Source organism: Benincasa hispida, chromosome 7, assembly GCF_009727055.1.
Source record: "Benincasa hispida cultivar B227 chromosome 7, ASM972705v1, whole genome shotgun sequence".
Taxonomy (NCBI): Eukaryota; Viridiplantae; Streptophyta; class Magnoliopsida; order Cucurbitales; family Cucurbitaceae; genus Benincasa; species Benincasa hispida.
The window spans coordinates 8978085-8998052 of record NC_052355.1 but is presented as its reverse complement, the minus strand read 5'-3'; the positions used below and the strand labels follow the sequence as shown (position 1 = coordinate 8998052).

The window sequence follows — 19968 nt, the reverse complement described above, 5'->3', positions numbered from 1 at the left end:
TGATAGTCATTTTATATTAAGTAATCTGTTATTTGAGACTAAATAATTTATGATTGAAAGTCACATTTGAAAAATGAGTGGCCACCCTTTTGATGGTGAAACGTGAACACAAGAAAAAATATTCAAATTAAAATTTTAACCTTGTTATATTTCTTAACAATCTAAAAAACTCAAGATATTTTTATAACTTCTATAATTATCCATGGTAATTTGGTTCATTTTTAAATATAGAAAAATAAATCAAAATAATTATAAATATAAAACAATTTATTTATCACGGTCTATCACAAATAAATTGTGATATTTTACTATTATTTGTAAATATTTTCAGTAGTTTTTTCATTTAAAATAATTTCATTTATCATTTCTATATTTTTCTGTATAATAAGGTGGAAGATTAGAATTATAGAGTTCGTGGTCGCTAATGCATTTGTATGCCCGTTGAACTATGCTTACTATGACGATTTTATAAATATTCTTGATTTTTTTTTTAGAACAAATATTGTTGATCTTTAAACCATCATAATAATTATTAAGTTTAATAGAAAATAAAACATGTTCAATAACTGAGGCCCGTTTAGCTCGGTTTTTTTTTTTTTTTTAATGTTTTCAAAAATAAAAAAAGAAATACAAGGAAAGAAATTAAAACTTATTTGGTATACTTATTTTCAAAAACAACATTTAAAATAGTCCATTTTAAAAAAATAATAATTGTCTATTTTTTTTTTCAAAGTTTTAATTTGGAATCAAACGTGTTTTCAAATATTGTAAAAAAAATGACCATTCGTTTTTGTTTTCTACTAATTCTTTATTTTCGAAACAAATTTTAGAATCACAAATTATATAAATCATATAGTTTGAGAGATTAAAATTCTGATGGGTCATTGGTATATTTACCAATGCTTAGATTATCGAAAACCAGTTATTTGATAAATTAACTTTTTAAAATATAAATTAATAATTAAAATATTGATGGTTTGATAAATATTTCAATTTAAAAACTATTAATATTTAATAATAAAAAAAAAGCGAATAATTCATATTGGATCGTCAAGCAATCTAAAATAGTAATTTATGAAAAATGTAGATCAAAACATTTAAAGTTTCTTTTGTCAATTTTTTAATATTTTTTGTTCAAACCTTATGGGTGGAGAATGTCACATCTTATCACATTGAATTAGAGTACTATATTTATTGTACTAAATTTCCATGTACATGTGATAATTTTATCAATATTTCTTTATTTTCATCCGTCCAATATTATTAATATGAATGGTGAATGGATATTTGTGTTATAACATAGAAAAATTCATAAAACATAAAAAATAAGTAACAAAATATAAGTCCTATAAACTTAATATAAATAATAGAAATATTAACTTGTTTAAAAATAAAATATTTATTTACTAATTTATTTATATTTTTCTATATTTATAATTTTTCATAAATTTTCATTTATGCGACATTTTAAAATTTGAACTTAATTTTATCCATTCTATAAACTCTATAATTTTAAGTTTTGTTTTATAACATTTTGGTTTCTTGTTTTTTATATTTTTTTACTATTTGAGATATCTGAACATACCTACTTATCCGTCAACCTCTTGTATCTTTCTATCTCTCGTATTTTGTTAAAAAAAAAGATATAAAAATTTGGGTAAATATAAATAAATGTTAAAAGAGAATAATATATATATATATATATATATATAAAATTATGAGGATGGATTGAGTACCAACTACTAAAAGAAAATTGATAAAAAAAAAAGAAAAGAAAAGATGTTCTTTATAATGCTATGCCTATTAATTCTGTTCAGATTTTGGTGGTTGATTCTATTTCACTACTCAACTCAATATACCAATTCTATAGATATTTTATGTTGTGTTTATGAAGAAAATATGAAGATAGATTAAACAAACTTAACTAAATATTTATTGATAATATAATTGTATAGTTTTAGAGCAAATAATATGCACGGCATTTGAATTGATGAATAAATTAAAATGAGTATCTTTTATTTACTAAAATGTTTTGTTGATGATATAGTTGGAGACATTTTGTTTTCACTGCTTTAATGTTTTTAAAACCCACTGTATGTGTATTAGTCTGTAAAAGAACTTCATTATTGCATTATCTGACAACTTTTAAGGGTGCTTTAATAAACTTCTTTTTCCAAAAAACAAACAAAATTTCTGATAGACTAACGAGCCAAGACAATCCAATTAAAATTTATGATACCTGAGTCATGTTATATCCGCTTAAAGCTAAGTACCCTAAAAATGTAATATTAGAAAAGTAAGGAGAAATGAATCCCATCAATGGTTGTTGATTTATGTTGAGCACCTCGATGTTATCACGGATGTTGTACTAAACGAAAGTACAGTTACAGTAGAATTGAAAATTTGATTTTATCTCAAACCCAATATTATTTAGATTCTCAAAGGAATTGAGAATATTCGAGAGTGCAAACAACGTTGTGTCACATAGATTTGTTTGACGATATGTAAAAGAACTCCCAAAGTTTCAATCAAGATTTGGTTCTTTTATGTATTATCAAACAGATTCGTGTGACACAACGTTATTTGCACTCTCAAATGTTCTCAATTCGTTTGAGAATCTAAATAATATTTTGTTTGAGATGAGGTCAGATATTCAATTTTACTGTAAGTGAACTTTCATTCAGTGCAATATACACGACAACATCGAGGTGTTCAACATAAATCAACTACAGTTGATAGGGTTTATTTCTCTTACTTTCCTAATTTTAATCTATAGAGCACTTAGTATAAGCAAAAATAACTTGATTCGTGAGGTCCCAAAAATTTTAGTAGGATTTGTTTTAGCTTGTTAATCTAGATATTTCTAAAAATAACCTCACTGGTCGATTGCCAAAGTTCAAGAATCGTGTTCAGATACATGCTTCTAGTAATCGTTCCTAGAGATTGAGATTGACTGACCAACAAGTGGAACTGCAGTTCACTTTCAGTGAAACTATAACTTTGATTTTTTTTGTTATCATTACTTTAATTTATATTGCATAGGTTTTGATTTAATCAAAATTAAAATTATAGTCTTCTCTGGAAGTGACGATAATGAAAATGATCAAATTATAGTCTTTCATGAAAGTGGTTGTGAATTCCACTTGTTGGTGAGTTAGTGTCGATCTCTAGGAAGGATTACCAGAAGCTGTATCTAAATTCGTTTGTTAAACTTTGGCAATCATTTATTGACTTTATTTTTGGAAATATCTAGATTAAACAAGCCAAGACAATCGATTAAAATTTCTGGTACCTCACGAGTCAAGTTATTTCCGTTTAAAGCTAAGTGCCCTAAAAATGTAAATTAGAAAACTATGGAGAAATGAATCCACCAAGTGTTGTTGATTTATGTTGAGCACCTCGATGTTATCACAGATATTGTACTGAACGAAAGTCCAGTTACAGTAGAATTGAAAATCTGATCTATCTTTCAAACCCAATATTATTTAGTTCTCAAAGAATTGAGAATATTCGAGGAGTGCGAACAACCGTTGTGTCACATAGATTTATTTGACGATACGTAAAAGAACTCCCAAAGTTTCAAACGGGATTTGGTTCTTTTATGTATTATCAAACAGATTTCGTGTGACACAACGTTATTTGCACTCTCAAATGTCTTCAATCTTTAAGAATCTAAATAATATTTCATTTGAGATGAGGTCAGATATGCATTTTTTACTGTAAGTGAACTTTCATTCAGTGCAATATACACGACAACATCGAGGTGTTCAACATAAATCAACTACAGTTGATAGGGTTTATTTCTCCCTACTTTCCTAATTTTATATCTATATAGCACTTGCTGTAAGGAAAAATAACTTGATTGGTGAGGTCCCAAAAATTTTAGTAGGATTGTCTTAGCTTGTTAATCTAGATATTTCTAAAAATAACCTCACTGGTCGATTACCAAAGTTCAAAAAACGTGTTCAGATATATGTGTTTGGTAATCTCTTCCTAGAGATTGAGATTGACTGACCAACAAGTGGAACTCGCAGTTCACTTTCAGAGAAGACTATAACTTTGATTATTTTTGTTATCATTACTTTAATTTATATTGCATAGGTTTGGATTTTAATCAAAATTAAAATTATAGTCTTCTATGGAAGTGACGATAATGAAAATGATCAAAATTATAGTCTTCCATAAAAGTGAGTTGTGAATTCCACTTGTTGGTGAGTCAGTGTCGATCTCTAGGAAGGATTACCAGAAGCTTGTATCTAAATTTGTTTGTTAAACTTTGGCAACCGTTTATTGACTTTATTTTTAGAAATATCTAGACTAACAAGTCAAGACAATCTGATTAAAATTTATAGTACCCTTTAAAGTTAAGTGCTCTAAAAATTTTAAATTAGAAAAATAAGGAGAAATAAATCCATCAAGTGTCGTTGATTTATGTTGAACATCTCGATGTTAACACAGATATTGTACTGAACAAAAGACCGGTTAAAGTAGAGTTGCAAACCTGACCTCATCTAAAACTCAATATTATTTAGATTCTCAAAGGAATTGAGAACATTCGATAGTGCGAACAACCTTGTGTCACATATATTTGTTTGACGATACGTAAAAGAACCAAAACCCGATTGAAACTTTGGGATATATTGGGCAATGCCGACAATGGCGATGAGTAGTAAGAATGTTAGTGTAGAGGGAGAGACAGAGATATTGTTGTGTCAAGAATCTATCGTAGAGTTGGGAGAGGTTGATGGCTTGGTTTACGATTTTAAAGAGAAAGAAAAAGTATAGAGATGGAAAACAGTGTAGGTTTGGGTACAGATCTCTGTGTGTCTCAGATATATTATTTATTAGCTATAATCATGGTTTGTCTATTGTATACTACAAAACCCACTCATTATTATGATTTTAAATGAATTTCAAATTAATTAAGCTTTTTTTTTTTAATACCCTTCTTATATTAGTAAAGCGAGAAACACTTGACAGTTGATTAATAAGTGGATGGCTACTTATAATCCTATGGAGAAAAACATATCATTATATTATCAATAAATATTTAGTTAAGTATTTGTATAATCTATCTGCATAATTTTTTCATAAACACCAACACAAAATATTTGCATGGAATTGGTATATTGAGTTGAGTAATGAAACATAATCAACCACCAAAATGTGAACAAAATTAGTAATCATTGATAAAGAACATGTCTCTTCTTTTTTATCAATTTTCTTTTGGTAGTTGGTACTCAATCCATCCTCATAATATATATACATATATATATTATTTTTTTTAATATTTATTTATATTTACCTAAATCTTTACCATTTCCTCCCCTATCATTTATACCTTCCTTTTTCTTTTTAACAAAATACGAGAGGTTAATACCTGAGGGATGAGTAGGTGTGTCCAGATATCTTAACTAGGTTGATAGATCAATAGCACCCTATCATGCCTTAATCCAAAAGCGATACATAACTAGAAAAGTTACATAAAAACCAAATAGCTCAAAGTTTGATTAAAAAAAGGAGAGCTAGAGGAAAGCCAACCAAACAAGAGGGATACAAGATGCATCTTATCATTTATATCTTCGTATTAAAAAAAGAAAAAATCATTAATTTGACTTTGCATACGCTAACCTCATTTGTCCTCTCCATCATACTTTTACTACTTAAAAAATAATAAAATAAATATATATGTATTTGCATAAAGAGTAAATTCAATTATTGCATTCATCAGGGAAGTATAAACATAAATGATTTTTTTTTTTTTAATTAAAAGGTATAAGAAAAGAGAGTAGATATGAAATAATGTTTTTTCTAGTAAGGGGATGCAAGTTATAAGAGAGACCATGAGATATATGAAGATATTAAAAATTCAACTCTAAGATGCAAACTATTGAATAAAAATGAGATGAAATAGACTTAATTTTCAAAAAACAAAAAAATTAAAGAGTGGTAATTGCAACTTTAATTTTAAAAAAAAATGGGCACGTGTCTTTAGGTTTTGTTTTTGTTGCAAACATGTCAAAAAACTTCTACCTAAAAATTTGATTGTTATCTGATTTCTATATAATTGCTATATGATTTCTACGTAATTGACACACCTACATTTATAAAAGAGTTGAAGTCATAACTTTGATTTCTAAAAATGTATTTGTCATACGATGCAATGTTCTAGATAAAAAAAATAAAATGGTTATCAAAGGACACCTTACATGTTGATATACCATCATTTGCAATCTAATTAAAGTCTTATATTTAATCTAAGTAAAAATTAGTTTAAAATATAGTATTTTTGTGTTTCACCTTGCTTAAAAGGAAAATTTTAACCCAACTAAAACATCTAGACAGAGCTATAAAACCATAGAAAAAAAATTGAGATTGGAAAATAAAAAGAATGGAGTTTCATCTAAAGAAAGTCCAGAAAGGAAAAGATTTAAACTTCAGAGAAATAAATTAAAATTAAAAACAGATTTAGAAAGAAAATATATTCCTCCAAAGAAATAAATAATTATAATATATAATAAGCAAGTAATAAAAGCATCACTCTCTCTGGAATCTTTCATTAGTCCAAAAAATCTGTTCCTTCATTATTATATTATTTATTAGCGTGTAAATTCTGCAAATATATATAATCCATGCTAGCAACACTTCTTTTTACAATTCTACTTCTCATCGCCATTGTCGTTGTCGGGAAAAATCTCCCCATATTTGTTGTTGGATTCGAACTGAATCATTTTCACCTACGTATTGTCAAACACATCAGTGCGACATAAATTTGATCGCGTTCTCGAATATATTCAACTCAGATTTTGGTGGTTGGTTCTATTTCATTGTCTTCTTTTATTTTATGTGTGTGTTCGGAGAGATATGAGTTTGTAGTCACTAAGTTGAACGAAGGACTATTTTTTTTTCCTCTTTCTTTTCTTCTTTCTATTTTAGTCATATTGTCAACTAATATAGTGTTGTTTAATATTAAAAAATAATTTTCTATCATAAGAACTAAACTTTAAATTAAACCCAATATGCAATTAAACATCAGAGAAATGATGGATATTTTGGGAGATAATATTATCAAGAACAAGGAATGAGTATAAAGTTAAATAAATTAATTTAAAACATAATCGAATTAAATAAGGATATTTAGGGAAGAAAATATATCGTAAAAGAAGGAAAGAATATAAAGTTAAATAAAATAATTTAAAACATAATCTAATTAAATAAGGATATTTAGGGAAGAAAATATATTGTAAATGAATAAAAGAATATATCAATGTAAATTTGAAATTATCTAAACACACGGCGTATAATTTTTAATACTTTCCTTCTATGATATGTAAATAGATATTTACAATTACCCTAAAACATAGTATTTATTTGGGGTGAAGGTTTTATTTTATTTTTTTTTTCGAGGAATATTTGGGCTCGAGGTTTTAGTGTTTTTTTCTCTTCTTTCGAAAACTGTTGAATATTTCGAAAATAAGTAATTAAGAAGAAAATTGAAATTGAAAGTTGAATTATAATATCCAAGAGCTGAATCGAAGAAAATTGAAATTGAAAGTTGAATTATAATATGCAAGGGCTGAATCGAAATTTATTATATCTGTAAATTCTTTAACATTGTATTATATATATTAATATTTTGAATTTGGTTATTATATTTGCAACTCTCTTTTTTTCTTGAATTGATACGTCGCTGTGTTGGTTTGGATTGAAATAAAATTAAATAACTCATACCTTGGTGCTTAATTTTAGCAACGTTAATTTGTACTTTAATTTCTATTTCAATTATTTCAATGCTTAAGATAATGTTAGTTTTGTCCATCTCTCTTGATTTATATAATTAATCGAGAGAGAAGACTTAACCTAACAATGTTACTATTTAAGAATATACATATTTTTTTTTCTTTTTAAAATAAGCTTCACTAAAAAAAGGAAATATTTGACTACAAGAAAATTATCTTCAATATTTTAGCAACATTCATATTCCACTAAATAAGAGAGTACATCAAAAAAGGAAAAATGAATTAAGTTGATCATTAGCGCCTAGAACTATTTTAGGCTACGTTAGTGAGCTCGACACTTGAAGAGGTAATTTCTCCACGTTATTCTAACTTTAAGTATTTAGAACATTTACATTTGTAATTTGGAAATAATTTGGCCGAAGAAGTACCAAAAATTTTAATTGGATTGTCAATACTCGTTGATATGGACATTTCTGATAATAATCTTGAGTATTTGGACATTTGCTTTGTTTCAATCCAAGTCATTGTGAAATAATAGATTAAAGTAAGAATAATAATAAAGATTATTAAATATATGTATCGTTTATCAATGAAATAAAATAAGTATCCATCCGCGTAACCCTAATAAGTAAATGGGCAATGGATATTCCATATTAAGTTTTTTTTTAAAAAAAAAAAAACCAAAATATGAATAAAGAAAGTTACTAACATTGATTTCTTGGCGGTGGGTAGGTACTGATTAACATTTCAAACCAAGCATGGGTTTTTAAAATTTGCAGATTTCTGCTAATACATGAAAAGAGGAAACAATTTGTATAAGATTTAAAATAGAGACAAAATTTCAATCTCCATTTTCATTGTATTTATGGGAATATATGTATCTTATATATATAACAACACAAATCTATACATGAGATCGAAACTAAATTATAAGAATTTTTAACTACCATTTTCTTCTTTCTTCTTTCTTTTAATTTGTTTTCATTAAATGAAATTTTAATAAAGCTACATGTTAGCATGTATTGGATCCACAGCTAATAAATTCAATGAAAAGTATATTATAGGGATTATATGAGACAAGCTCTCATGTTTTTTTTTAAAATTTTTTTTTTAATTATATATTATTTAACTTTTTTTAAAAAAAGGAAAGCAACTTAGTTTCAGGAGTGCTTTAATTTATGAAAACTAAAAAATTAAAGAATAAATTCAGAATATGTATGGTAGCTAAGGAACAGGGAGATAAAAATACTACCACACAGAAAGGTAATGGGAGGATTCATTAGCTTCATTTAATTGAAATATGGTTTAGGGTTTGAGTTATGTGCTCAATCCTTTTATAAAACATTCACTCTCTCTCTCCCAAAATAATATTAATAATGATAAAACAAATAATAATAATAATAATAATGTCCACAGGAGAGGGAGAAAAAAATGATTAAAAGAAGAAACAAAAATTGGACATCCCAAGATTTAATGCTACTGTTGCGCACAAGCCAGGGATAAAAAAATGAATAAAAAGGAAATAAAAATGGACATCTATTAAGAAAATATTTGGTTGGAAAGTTGATGAATTAATGGCTCCAAGTATTTTAGTCCATTAACATAAAGTTTATAATTTAAAGAAAAAATCATTTCAAATCCTACCATTGACATAAAATCGAGTGTTTTATTTTATTATGTTAACAAAATAGAGACAACAGCTTTAAATAATTAAAAATTAAACATTTGTGGAAGGACAAATTTGAAATTTACAAATCACACTTTGATAAAATAATAATAATAAAAAAAAAAAAATAATTTTTTAAGGCTCTGTTTGATAACCATTTATAATTATTTATTTGTTATTTTTAAAATACCTCTTTCACCTTTAAATCTCTTACTTTAATATCTATTTTTTCCCATATTTTCAAAAATTCTAGTCAAAATTTGAAAACGGAAGAAAGTAGATTTTAGAAACTCATTTTTGTTTATAAATTTAACTAAAAATACGGCACTCTTACTTAAGATTGATACAAACCATGCTAAGAAATTGAAAGAAAATCAATTTAATTTTAAAAAACAAAATGATAAGAAAAGGGAAGAAAATAAACTTAATGTTAAATCAAAATAATATATAAAAAAAATGATATTTTTAGAAAAACATTAAAAAGGTAAAAACTTGGGAGATGGGCAGGGCAGGTACAATTTTGTACTTCAAATGGGTTAACCACTTAACCAAAGAACAAAATTTTGATAGTTTGGGCAAATCTTGGTATTAATTATATATATACAAACCCACCTATTTCAGTGGTCCATTCTTTGGATTTACCTTTCATTCAATGTAGGCAAAAGATTTAATTCACTTCATTTTGAAATGTTAAACATTTATCACTATGTGTGATTCGTGGGCATTTCTTATGTTTATGTTTTTTTTTCTTTCATTTTGTGAGAAATAGTAAGGGGATGTTCCAACGAGGATAAATGCTTTAGATATATAAAGTTAGAAAAATGTGGAGAAATTACCCTTTCAAGTGTCAATCACTCAAATTAACGACCTCGATGTCACCATAGATACTGCACAAAATGAAAGTCCAGTTACAATAAAACATTACCTGACATCAACTCAAACTTTATATTCTCGAGATGCTCAAACAAGTTGAGTATATTAGAGAGCACGATTAAGTTGTATTGCACTAACGCAGACGAAAATCATTTGGATTCAAATCCAACAACAAATATAGGAAGATTTTGCAATGTTTCCTTAAACATGGGAAAATCTAACAAGACAAATACATACCAAGTATGTATTTGTAATAATAATAATGGAACATATTAGTGGACAAACAGATTAATAACAATAAGTATTAATGATAATATTGAAACATGGCACTAAGAGAATGAAACACATTAATTTTCTATGATACAAATTTGTATAAAAAAAATAAGACAGTTTGGCCGAGTGGTCTAAGGCGCCAGATTTAGGCTCTGGTCCGAAAGGGCGTGGGTTCAAATCCCACAGCTGTCAAATTATTTTAATTATTTGTAGTTTTATTTTATTAATTATTTATGGAAAAAAAGATTTTTAAATTTCCATTAGCTTTCTAATTAATCCCAGTACACATATAAATTCCACTAATATTTTGATGCTTTTGCTATCTAACAAACAGTTTCTGTCCCTATTTCCTTTTAGGTTTCTACTTTAATCTTTATATTTTTTTTTTGTTTCTTTTCATTTTAATTCTTATACTCTTAAATTATTCATTTTGGTTCCTATACTTAATTTATATGGTAGTTCATTTTGATTTTTGTTATACTTTCAACATGTTTATTTTGATTGCTGTACTTGCAACTTTGGTTCATTTTGATTATTGAATATAAAAACTGACCATTTTGATCATAGAAAATGATATAAAAAGGGAAATGAACGTACTACAATAGTCTCTTTTTAAAAGTACAAAACCAAATGAATCAAAGTTAAAACTACAGGGACCAAAATGGATATATTAAAAAGTATAAGAACCAAAATAAATCAAAACAAAAAATATAGGGATCAAAATAGTATTTCAACCTTGTTTTTATTCATACAATTTCCATTATCTATTTCTTGTAGGATCTAATGGTAACAGTTGAGGGGGTGAATAGGGTTGTACAAGACTATGACTTATTGTTCATTAGAGAGATCTGCGGTACTTGAGGAGTTAGAAGTAACTACAGGTGCAAAACGGTAATTTTAGTTCAGTTGTAATTATGAGCAATTTGTGAGGGGTCATCGCGCTGGTGACTGGTTATATCCAATAGACACGAAAATATATCTGTAGTGTGAAGAGTGCAACTATCGATCTTTAGTGAAGTATCCAATAGTTAATGGATGTTGAATAATTTTAAAAGAATTTAATTAATTATTCAAGCACCATTGGAGCTTCAATCTATAAGACTATGTGGTTTCCTCTGTAGCTCAACGAGGATTTAATGAGGATCAATTTTGGATTAATTTGAATTGTCAAATTAATTGAGGGAATTAATTATGTGTGATATAATTAATTTTAGATAATTATATATATGATATAATTACTATAATGTATATGATGCATTATAATATAAAGTTTATTTGATAGAAAATAAAAATTTGGATATGATTTAAATATTAATTATATGAGTTAGATTCATATAATTAAAATTAATATAAATGGGAACATGTATCAATATAGGACCTCGTTAGATAACTATTTCGTAATTTGTTTTTAAAAGTTAAGCATATTTTATCTTATTTTCTCATGATAGTTTGCATTTTTCTCAATTACAAGAGTTGAATTCTATTCAAAATTCCAAAATAAAACATTCTTGGCCAAATTCCAAAAAAAAAAACATTGAAGAGGATGTACAATGTCGGTTTAAAACCGACATTAAAGAGTTTTAATAACACTATCTTTAATGTCGGTTTAGCCAAGAATTCTTGTAGTATAAACACAAGTCAACGTTAGAGAATTAACCCAAATTTTTCAGCAATAAATAAGTATTCCAATGGAATTCAAAACCTTAAGAACTTACTAAAATCCACCAGAACGGACTTTACCTCTGCTGAATAGCATTGACACCCTCTAAACTTCAAATCCAACCCCGAAAAACAAAATTAAGCCAATTATTAGGCCAAAACTTCAATGGGTGAACAAGACCTTCATGAAAAATCAAAACTTACCAAAATAAACTAATCCTTACCTAACTCCAAGATTCCGGCGAAATCCTCAGGAACGACGGAGATTCATTGATTGCAGCGCACGGTGGCAGAACTCGCATGCCCGAAACCCGAACAGACGCGTGAACAGAAAGAGATTGACGGCTAGGCAAATGTAGCACTGGGACGCAGGCACAGATCTAGCTGTCCGATAGTGACCTGCAGACATCATCGGCGGCTGGATCTTCCTAATCAATCGTGTGGGCGGTTGCAGCTCGACAATGGCAGAGGCGATGCAGGCTATTGTGTGAGAGGAAACTTAGAGAGAGAGAGAGGTTGGGCGTTAGACATTTAAATTTTTGGGTAATTTATTTTTCTTTTCCTTTTTAGTTGAGGATTGGAGGGAAATGAAAATCAGGGAAGGGAGGGAACAAAATTTGGTACTTTAAACTTTTTTTTATTTCATTTTATTTTTAAAAAGTGAGGTTTTAACATGGTTTATCTACGATGTTGGTTCTAAACCGACATTGTAGCCTTGTCTTTAATATTGGTTTAAAACCGACATTAAAGATTCATTTTCTTAATTGAAGAAACGGACATTGTATATCTGTTTTTAGTTTTTTCTACAGACATCAAAGTCCAGATTTCTTGTAGTGTGTTTATCCCTGGCCCTTGACATTTTTTGCGGTGGTGCTTCTTGATGGATGGAAGCTTGTTGAGGACTTCTATCTATCAAATAGAATTTATAATATCCAATCATGATCTTCAACTAAATAATAGTCTTAATAGCAGGATCGAGTTGAACAACATGAAGTCTGATAAAATCTCTCTAAGCTAAATAAGTTTTGGGAAAGCAGTAGAAATAGGGAGTTTTGGATCTGGTTGACAGGAAAACTAAATTGTAGGAAATCAAAGTGCATGAAAGTAAAATAGATGGAGAAAGAGAAAATAATATATGAGATTACCTTCACCGATTAAGAGATTATTGGGCTATTTATGTATTAATTAATTGATTTATCATGCTAATTAAGTTCATGGGTTAACTTATTATCTAGCCTAATCAACTCTCTATAAAAGCTAGACAAACTCCCTTAAGAAAAACAATGTGGATGTCAATTATTAAATTAACTAAATATTGTCACACAAGTCTTTTGACGTAGCTAATTGTATTAAACTCTTGTATTTATTAGAAAATTGGAATAAAATTGGTCAAATTTAACCTAACGCATTCCTATTACTTAGGTTTCATTATCTTTTATTACTAGGTGACTCTAGAAACTTTATAAGTCTAACAATAACTTTAACTAAAACCTATTGCTACGCAATTTTTTTTTTTTTTGGCTTTTTGGCCCTTAATCTCAAAGTAATTAATTTTTGTTAACTAATTAATGAATATTTTGATGATAACAAAACTACTTTTATTTACTGAAAATTAGAGTATTTTAAAGTGTTAATTGCGTAAGACTCAGAATAAAAATTGAAATGCAATTTAAATTGTCCAAATCGGAGGTCAAATGAAGAAAACATAGACAAAACAAATCTAGCGGAAAAATCTCGAGTTAATGACATGGCAAATTCTTTTATCAAAGTGGACCAAATGAAATGTGCCACTTGGAGCATGGGAGGAATAATACATGGTGAGTTTACGATTTTTGGATTGATTTCTGGAAGAAAATGAATTTAATATTATTGTTAGGTTTTTAAGGGATATATATTTTCTATGTTAATTCCCCAAAATTAGGTTGATTATTTTTTTAAAATGTTAATTTTGTAGGTAAAACGGTCCCAGGGCATTTAGGAGTCATTAAGGGAAACTTGTACAAAAAGGATCCAAAATAACCAAGAAAATCAACAAATTGAAGAGAATCAAGTATTTACAAGAATGCCATCGAAGGTTGTTGAATAATTGAGCATCGAGTATTTAGCAAAATACTATCATGTATAATCGAGTAAATCCCATTGAGTAATCAACTATCAAGTCATCGAGTACTATTGAGTTCCTTCTTATTCATCGAGTATCATGAAATTCCACTGAGTAAAAGCTATTAAGTAAAGGTCATCCAGCGTCGAGCATCGAGTAAAGTATCATCCTGCATCGAGGATCGAGTATGAAACATAAAACTTGCATTTTAAACTACAAAAAACTCGATGCGTTCGTTCTTTTTTCTGAATTTTGACACGATTCATCCCCACGCCTCACGACGCTTTCCTGCTGGTATAAATTTTGGTTTAGTTATTCAGCAAAAAGGAGGATATCATTTTTTAGAGATCATTTTTTGGAAGAAAAACTTCAGGAGGAAAAACCCATTTTTTGCTAAGGGGAAGAAGCACGTTTTTATGGAGGCTGGAATTTCTCTATGTATCAATTAGTCTCCATGGTAATTTTGTCTCCTATCTAGGTCAGATTTTGATTTCTTTTTTATTTGTAATCAATAACTTGTAATTCTTCATGAATTTGTATATGGATTTATGAAGTAATTCAATATTGTTTCTATTTCAAGAGTTCTTGCAAATTCTTTTGAGTTTTCTACTTTTCTTTTAACATTAGCAATCTGAATTTGAGCATTCTTGAATCTGATTTTAATTCTTGAAGCATATTGAATGATCCATATATTGAACATGTTTAGTTGTAAACCCCGAACTTAGGTTCCTTAGATAGCATGTTTTGGCCAAAAGGGGTGCTATATTACATTTTTTTTTTTAAAAGTAGATAAATATGTTGTTTATAGGGATTTTGAAGAAAGGGAAGGAAATATCTTAAATGAAGGAATTCAATCAGTATCTGGCTGGAAGCACTAAGAGAGGATGACGTGGCAATTTACTCATTGAATTCAGGAAGTGGCAGAGAGATTAAAAGGGAAGAGAAACTTCAAAGGCATGGTTTCAACAATTGACAAAAGGAAATCTAGTAAATTCGGTGCCATTTGAAAGCTGGAAGAATCTAGTTTTCGAGGTGGTCCTGTTGGAGAACGATTGCAAGAGGAGAAGAACAAAGGAGGAGAATTTGCAAAAGAGGCAGAACCACGGATTAATCTAGACCTGAGGTGAATCTTAGAAGTTCCAAGCCAAACTACAAGGAAGTTTGGGCTGAAATTTTAAGGTAAGAAACTAACTCAAATCTAAACAAGTTGTAGAAGGAAGTTTCTTGAAAATAGCTCTGGATTTTGAGTTATGAATTTTTGAAGTTGTGCCAAGGAATTGGGCATAAGCAGAAAGCTGCTTGTGAAGAACAAGTAAGCAGTTCAACGTGGAGAATTACAGTGAGACTTTGTAAGAAGGTATCACTCTCGGGGAAATCTCGCTAGGAATTGAGGTGAGTATCGCTAAGAATTTCACAAGAAAAGCTTGGTGTCGCTCTAGAGGGTATCGCTGGTGTGCTGGTATCGCTAGTATCATTCTAGAGGATTTCACTAGTGTCACTTGTGGGGATCTCGCTAGTGTCGCTTGGGGGGAATCTCGCCAGTGAAGCTGTCTGTGTTGATGGAAGTTCTTTTAATAAATAAATTATTTGAGATAAGCTAGGAATTCTAAGTAGTTTTAATCAGGAGTTATATCTTTTTAGGCCAAGAGGAGCTAAAGGAAGCGTATAAACCAGTAGGAGCCTGACGAACTGTGAGTGACTAAGTAGATTCTAAGTTTTTAATATTCACGCATATCTGATCAAGTAAAGAACAGTGACATTAATGATGTATTTACACTTCCTCAAGCAACAAATTGTGGAAGAATAACTTAATGCATGTCTCTCGGTTTGTATGTGTCGAGCACAGGCCAAGGTATGTTGTATAACCTTTACAAAAGCTATGTTCTGATTTTGATATATGCTTTCTAAAGGAAGGTTATGGGAGAATGAATTCTTGTGTAAATTAGTGGCAATGGAATAACTCTTGTGTTATACTAGGCTATGGAACTTAGTGTGTGTTACAGAATACACATTTGATACCGAAGGACTTTTGAGAAGGTATCCAACCAATTAGGTACCGAAGGATACTTGAGAAGGTACCTGGCCAATTTGATACCGAAGGACTTTTGAGAAGGTATCCGGCCAATTTGATACCGAAGGACATATGAGAAGGTATCATAGAAGCTCGATATTGAAGGACAAATTTGAGAAGGTATCTGAGCCAAAGTATCTAAAATATGATAGTAATTAGAGTGGCCACGTGCACGTAGGTAGTTATGAATGAGGGACCGAGGTATGGGTCTCTTGGCTAGTTGTAAACATTGGGAGCTAGAGCATTTAGGCTCGTTCTTAATTAGGGAATAATAACGTTTAATAGTGTTGCGAGAATGGCTTAAAGCTATATTTAAAGACAATTGTTGAGTTTACTCGTTTGTGTGTTTACATGTTCATAGTATTGCTATGCTTGTTGTGTTATGATTCTATAGTCACTCACTGGGCTGTTAGCTCACCAAATTTTTGTATTCTCTTTTCTCAGGTAGCGGTCAGTTTCCTCAAGGTTGATCCTGCTGCTGCTTGCCACCAAAAGTCTCGGCTTATTAAGAAGATTTAGGTTGATAATCTGTTTATGTACACATGTTTTGTAAAAGGGACTAGGGCTTCTTTAGGAATGATTGGGCCTCTGGGATGTTTCCTTTATGTTTCCTGTAAAAGTAATGTTGTGGCTATATGCGTGTGTTTATAAAGTTTTGTAGAATCCCTTTGGGAGGTTTGCTGTATGTGTAGATTATTAGTGTTTGTAACAGGTTGGTATTAGATTAAAAGACTTGATGGTGGTCAGGCAGTAGGGGCTAGTAACTACCACGGTCATGTCCTTTTCCTGAATAAAAGAGTAATCTGGGAGGGGGTGTGACAAGTTGGTATCAGAGCGTAAGATTTTGGGAATGAGAGGGGAAGTTCATGCATGAGTCTAAGTCTCTAAGTGTGAGTCCCTAACATGTGTACATTGTATTAGGTGAAATGTCGAGGCAACGTGGCAGACCAAGAAAGCAGACAGGTGGCAGGAATACTGACCCTACCAATAGGGGCCCGGAGGTGACTAAGGGAGAGTCTAGTACTCCCCAAGCAAGAGCGGATTCTTAGCTAGAAGATGTGGTTTTTGACAGGATAGTATAGAGTAGCAACCAATGTGGCTCTGCATGAGCTGACCCAGAAAAGAAATATGGTATGGAGAGGTTTAAAGCCCTAGAGGCTGTGATATTTGAAGGTACAACCAATCCAGTCAAAGCTGAGTTGTGGCTGGATGTAATTGAAAAATGTTTTAATGTTATGAATTTTCCTGAGGACAGGAAAGTGGGATTAGCCACCTTTCTGCTACAGAAAGAAGCAGAGAAATGATGGAAAGTGATGTCTGTCAGACGAGCCAGTACAGATGTAATATTATGGCCTGAGTTCAGGAAGGCCTTTGAAGAAAAATATTACCCCAGTTTGTTCCGGGATGCAAAAAGGAATGAGTTCCTCAGATTAACACAGGGGACGATGTCGGTGGCTGAATATGAGTAGAAGTTTACAGAGTTATAACAGTATACATTGCCCTGCCAATTATTGCTGAGAAAGAGATAGAATGCAGGAAATTTGAACAAGTCTAAGGAAAGGAAATCAGAACTCCGGTGACGTCTATGGCTAATTGGCTAATTTTAACCAATTAGTAGAAACAGCAATACGAGTCGAGCGGAGTCTGGCAGATGTTGAGCAGTTTGTCAGAGGTAGTGAGGCTATGGTAGGGCCTAGAGACAGGGGATTCTGATCTCCAGTGGCAACACAGAACTAGTGGAAGCCATTTCAGGGGAACCAGTTGGCAGGGATCTAAGAAAAGAAGACGAGACCCCTCGGCCGATAGCAGTTACCGATCAGCAGGTGCCCACGAGCGGGTGAGACGGTGGCCAGCATAGATAAGAGATTCGCCCTAATTGGCAAGAGACATTTTGGGGTATGCTATAGTGACAGAGGTGCATGTTTCCGATGCGGACAAACAGGACATTTCAAGAGGGACTGTCCCCAGGTGAACAAAGACGTCCCAATAGCACAGTAGCCGACCTCCCAGACGGTTAACCAACCAAAGAATGCTGGAAATCGAGGCGAAGGGTCGGGTGGTGCCAAGCAGAAGAATGTTGTGGGTCGACCCCAGCAGCAGGGGCGAGTGTATGCCATGACACGCTAGGAGGCAGCGGAGTCTCCAGATGTTATGACGGGTAATGTTATGTTATGTGGACAGCCTGCTTATGTTTTATTTGATCCTGGTGCCACACATTCATTTATATCTAACATGTATGCACCTAGTATAGATAGGTTGGTTGAACCTATGTCTAAAGAGTTATTTGTCTCTACCCCTTTGGGAGATGTGATAGTAGTAGATATATGTTATAATCGTTGTGAGGTACTGATCAATGGTCAGAACTTCTATGTTGATTTACTTCCTTTAGAACTGTTAGAGTTTGATGTCATCCTGGGGATGGATTTTCTAAGCAAGTATCATGCCTCAGTAGACTGTTACAAGAAGGAGGTGGTGCTCAGAAAATCGAATGGGCAGGACGTAACACTGGAAGGAAGCAAGCAATTAGTCGAAGGGAATTTGATATCGGTAGTGAAAGCTTGAAAGTTATTGAGCAAGGGATGTAAAGCATACCTAGGAGTGATGGTTACTCAAAGGAAGAAACTGAACCTAGAAGGTATCCCAGTGGTAAATGAATTTCGGGATGTATTTCCTGAAGAATTATCGGGATTACCACTCGATAGGGAGGTAGAGTTTACTATTGACCTAGTTCCAAGAACAACTCCTATGTCGTAGGCACCGTATAGAATGACGCCGACTGAGTTGAAGGAATTAAAGGTTCAGTTGCAAGAGTTAATTTACAAGGGATATATTCAACCTAGTGTATCGCCCTGGGGAGCTCCGATATTGTTTGTAAGGAAGAAAGATGGTACACTTAAATTGTGTATCGACTATAGGCAGCTGAATAAGGTGACGATTAAGAATAAATACTCGTTACCATGCATTGATGATTTATTTGATCAGCTAAGAGGAGCCACGGTGTTTTCAAAGATAGACTTGAGATCAGGTTATCATCAACTGAAAGTGAGAGAAGTCGATATTCCAAAAACCACATTTAGAACGAGATATGGACATTAAGAATTCCTGGTAATGCCATTTGGATTGACAAATGCCCCTGCGATATTTATGGATCTCATGAACAGGATATTTCATCCCTACTTGGATCAGTTCGTGATAGTATTCATTGATGATATACTGGTGTATTCTGGTAGTAGGGAGGAGCATATTACCCACCTGAGGATAGTACTACAGACATTGCGAGATAGGCAGTTGTATGCTAAATTGAGTAAATGCGACTTTTGGTTAAATCGGGTAGTATTTATTGGTCATGTTATTTCAGTAGAGGGTATTAGTGTAGATCCCCAGAAGACAGAAGCAATAGTTAATTGGGAACAACCCACAACTATTTCAGAGATATGCAGTTTCCTGGGTTTGGCAGGTTATTATCAGAGGTTTGTGGAGAGTTTCTCTAAGATAGCCCTTCTGTTGACGAACCTAACCAAGAAAGGCATGACGTTTGAATGGTAGTTGGAGTGTGAACATAGTTTCCAGGAGCTGAAACGAAGAC

General features: G+C 31.1%; 1 non-coding gene across 1 annotated transcript; it reads left to right on the top strand.

The window, feature by feature from the left end:
- The first annotated feature begins 10663 nt into the window (after nt 1-10663).
- On the top strand, nt 10664-10743 carry TRNAL-UAG. Its single transcript has one exon. It is a non-coding gene; the product is annotated as a tRNA-Leu (tRNA).
- Nucleotides 10744-19968: the final 9225 nt, after the last annotated feature.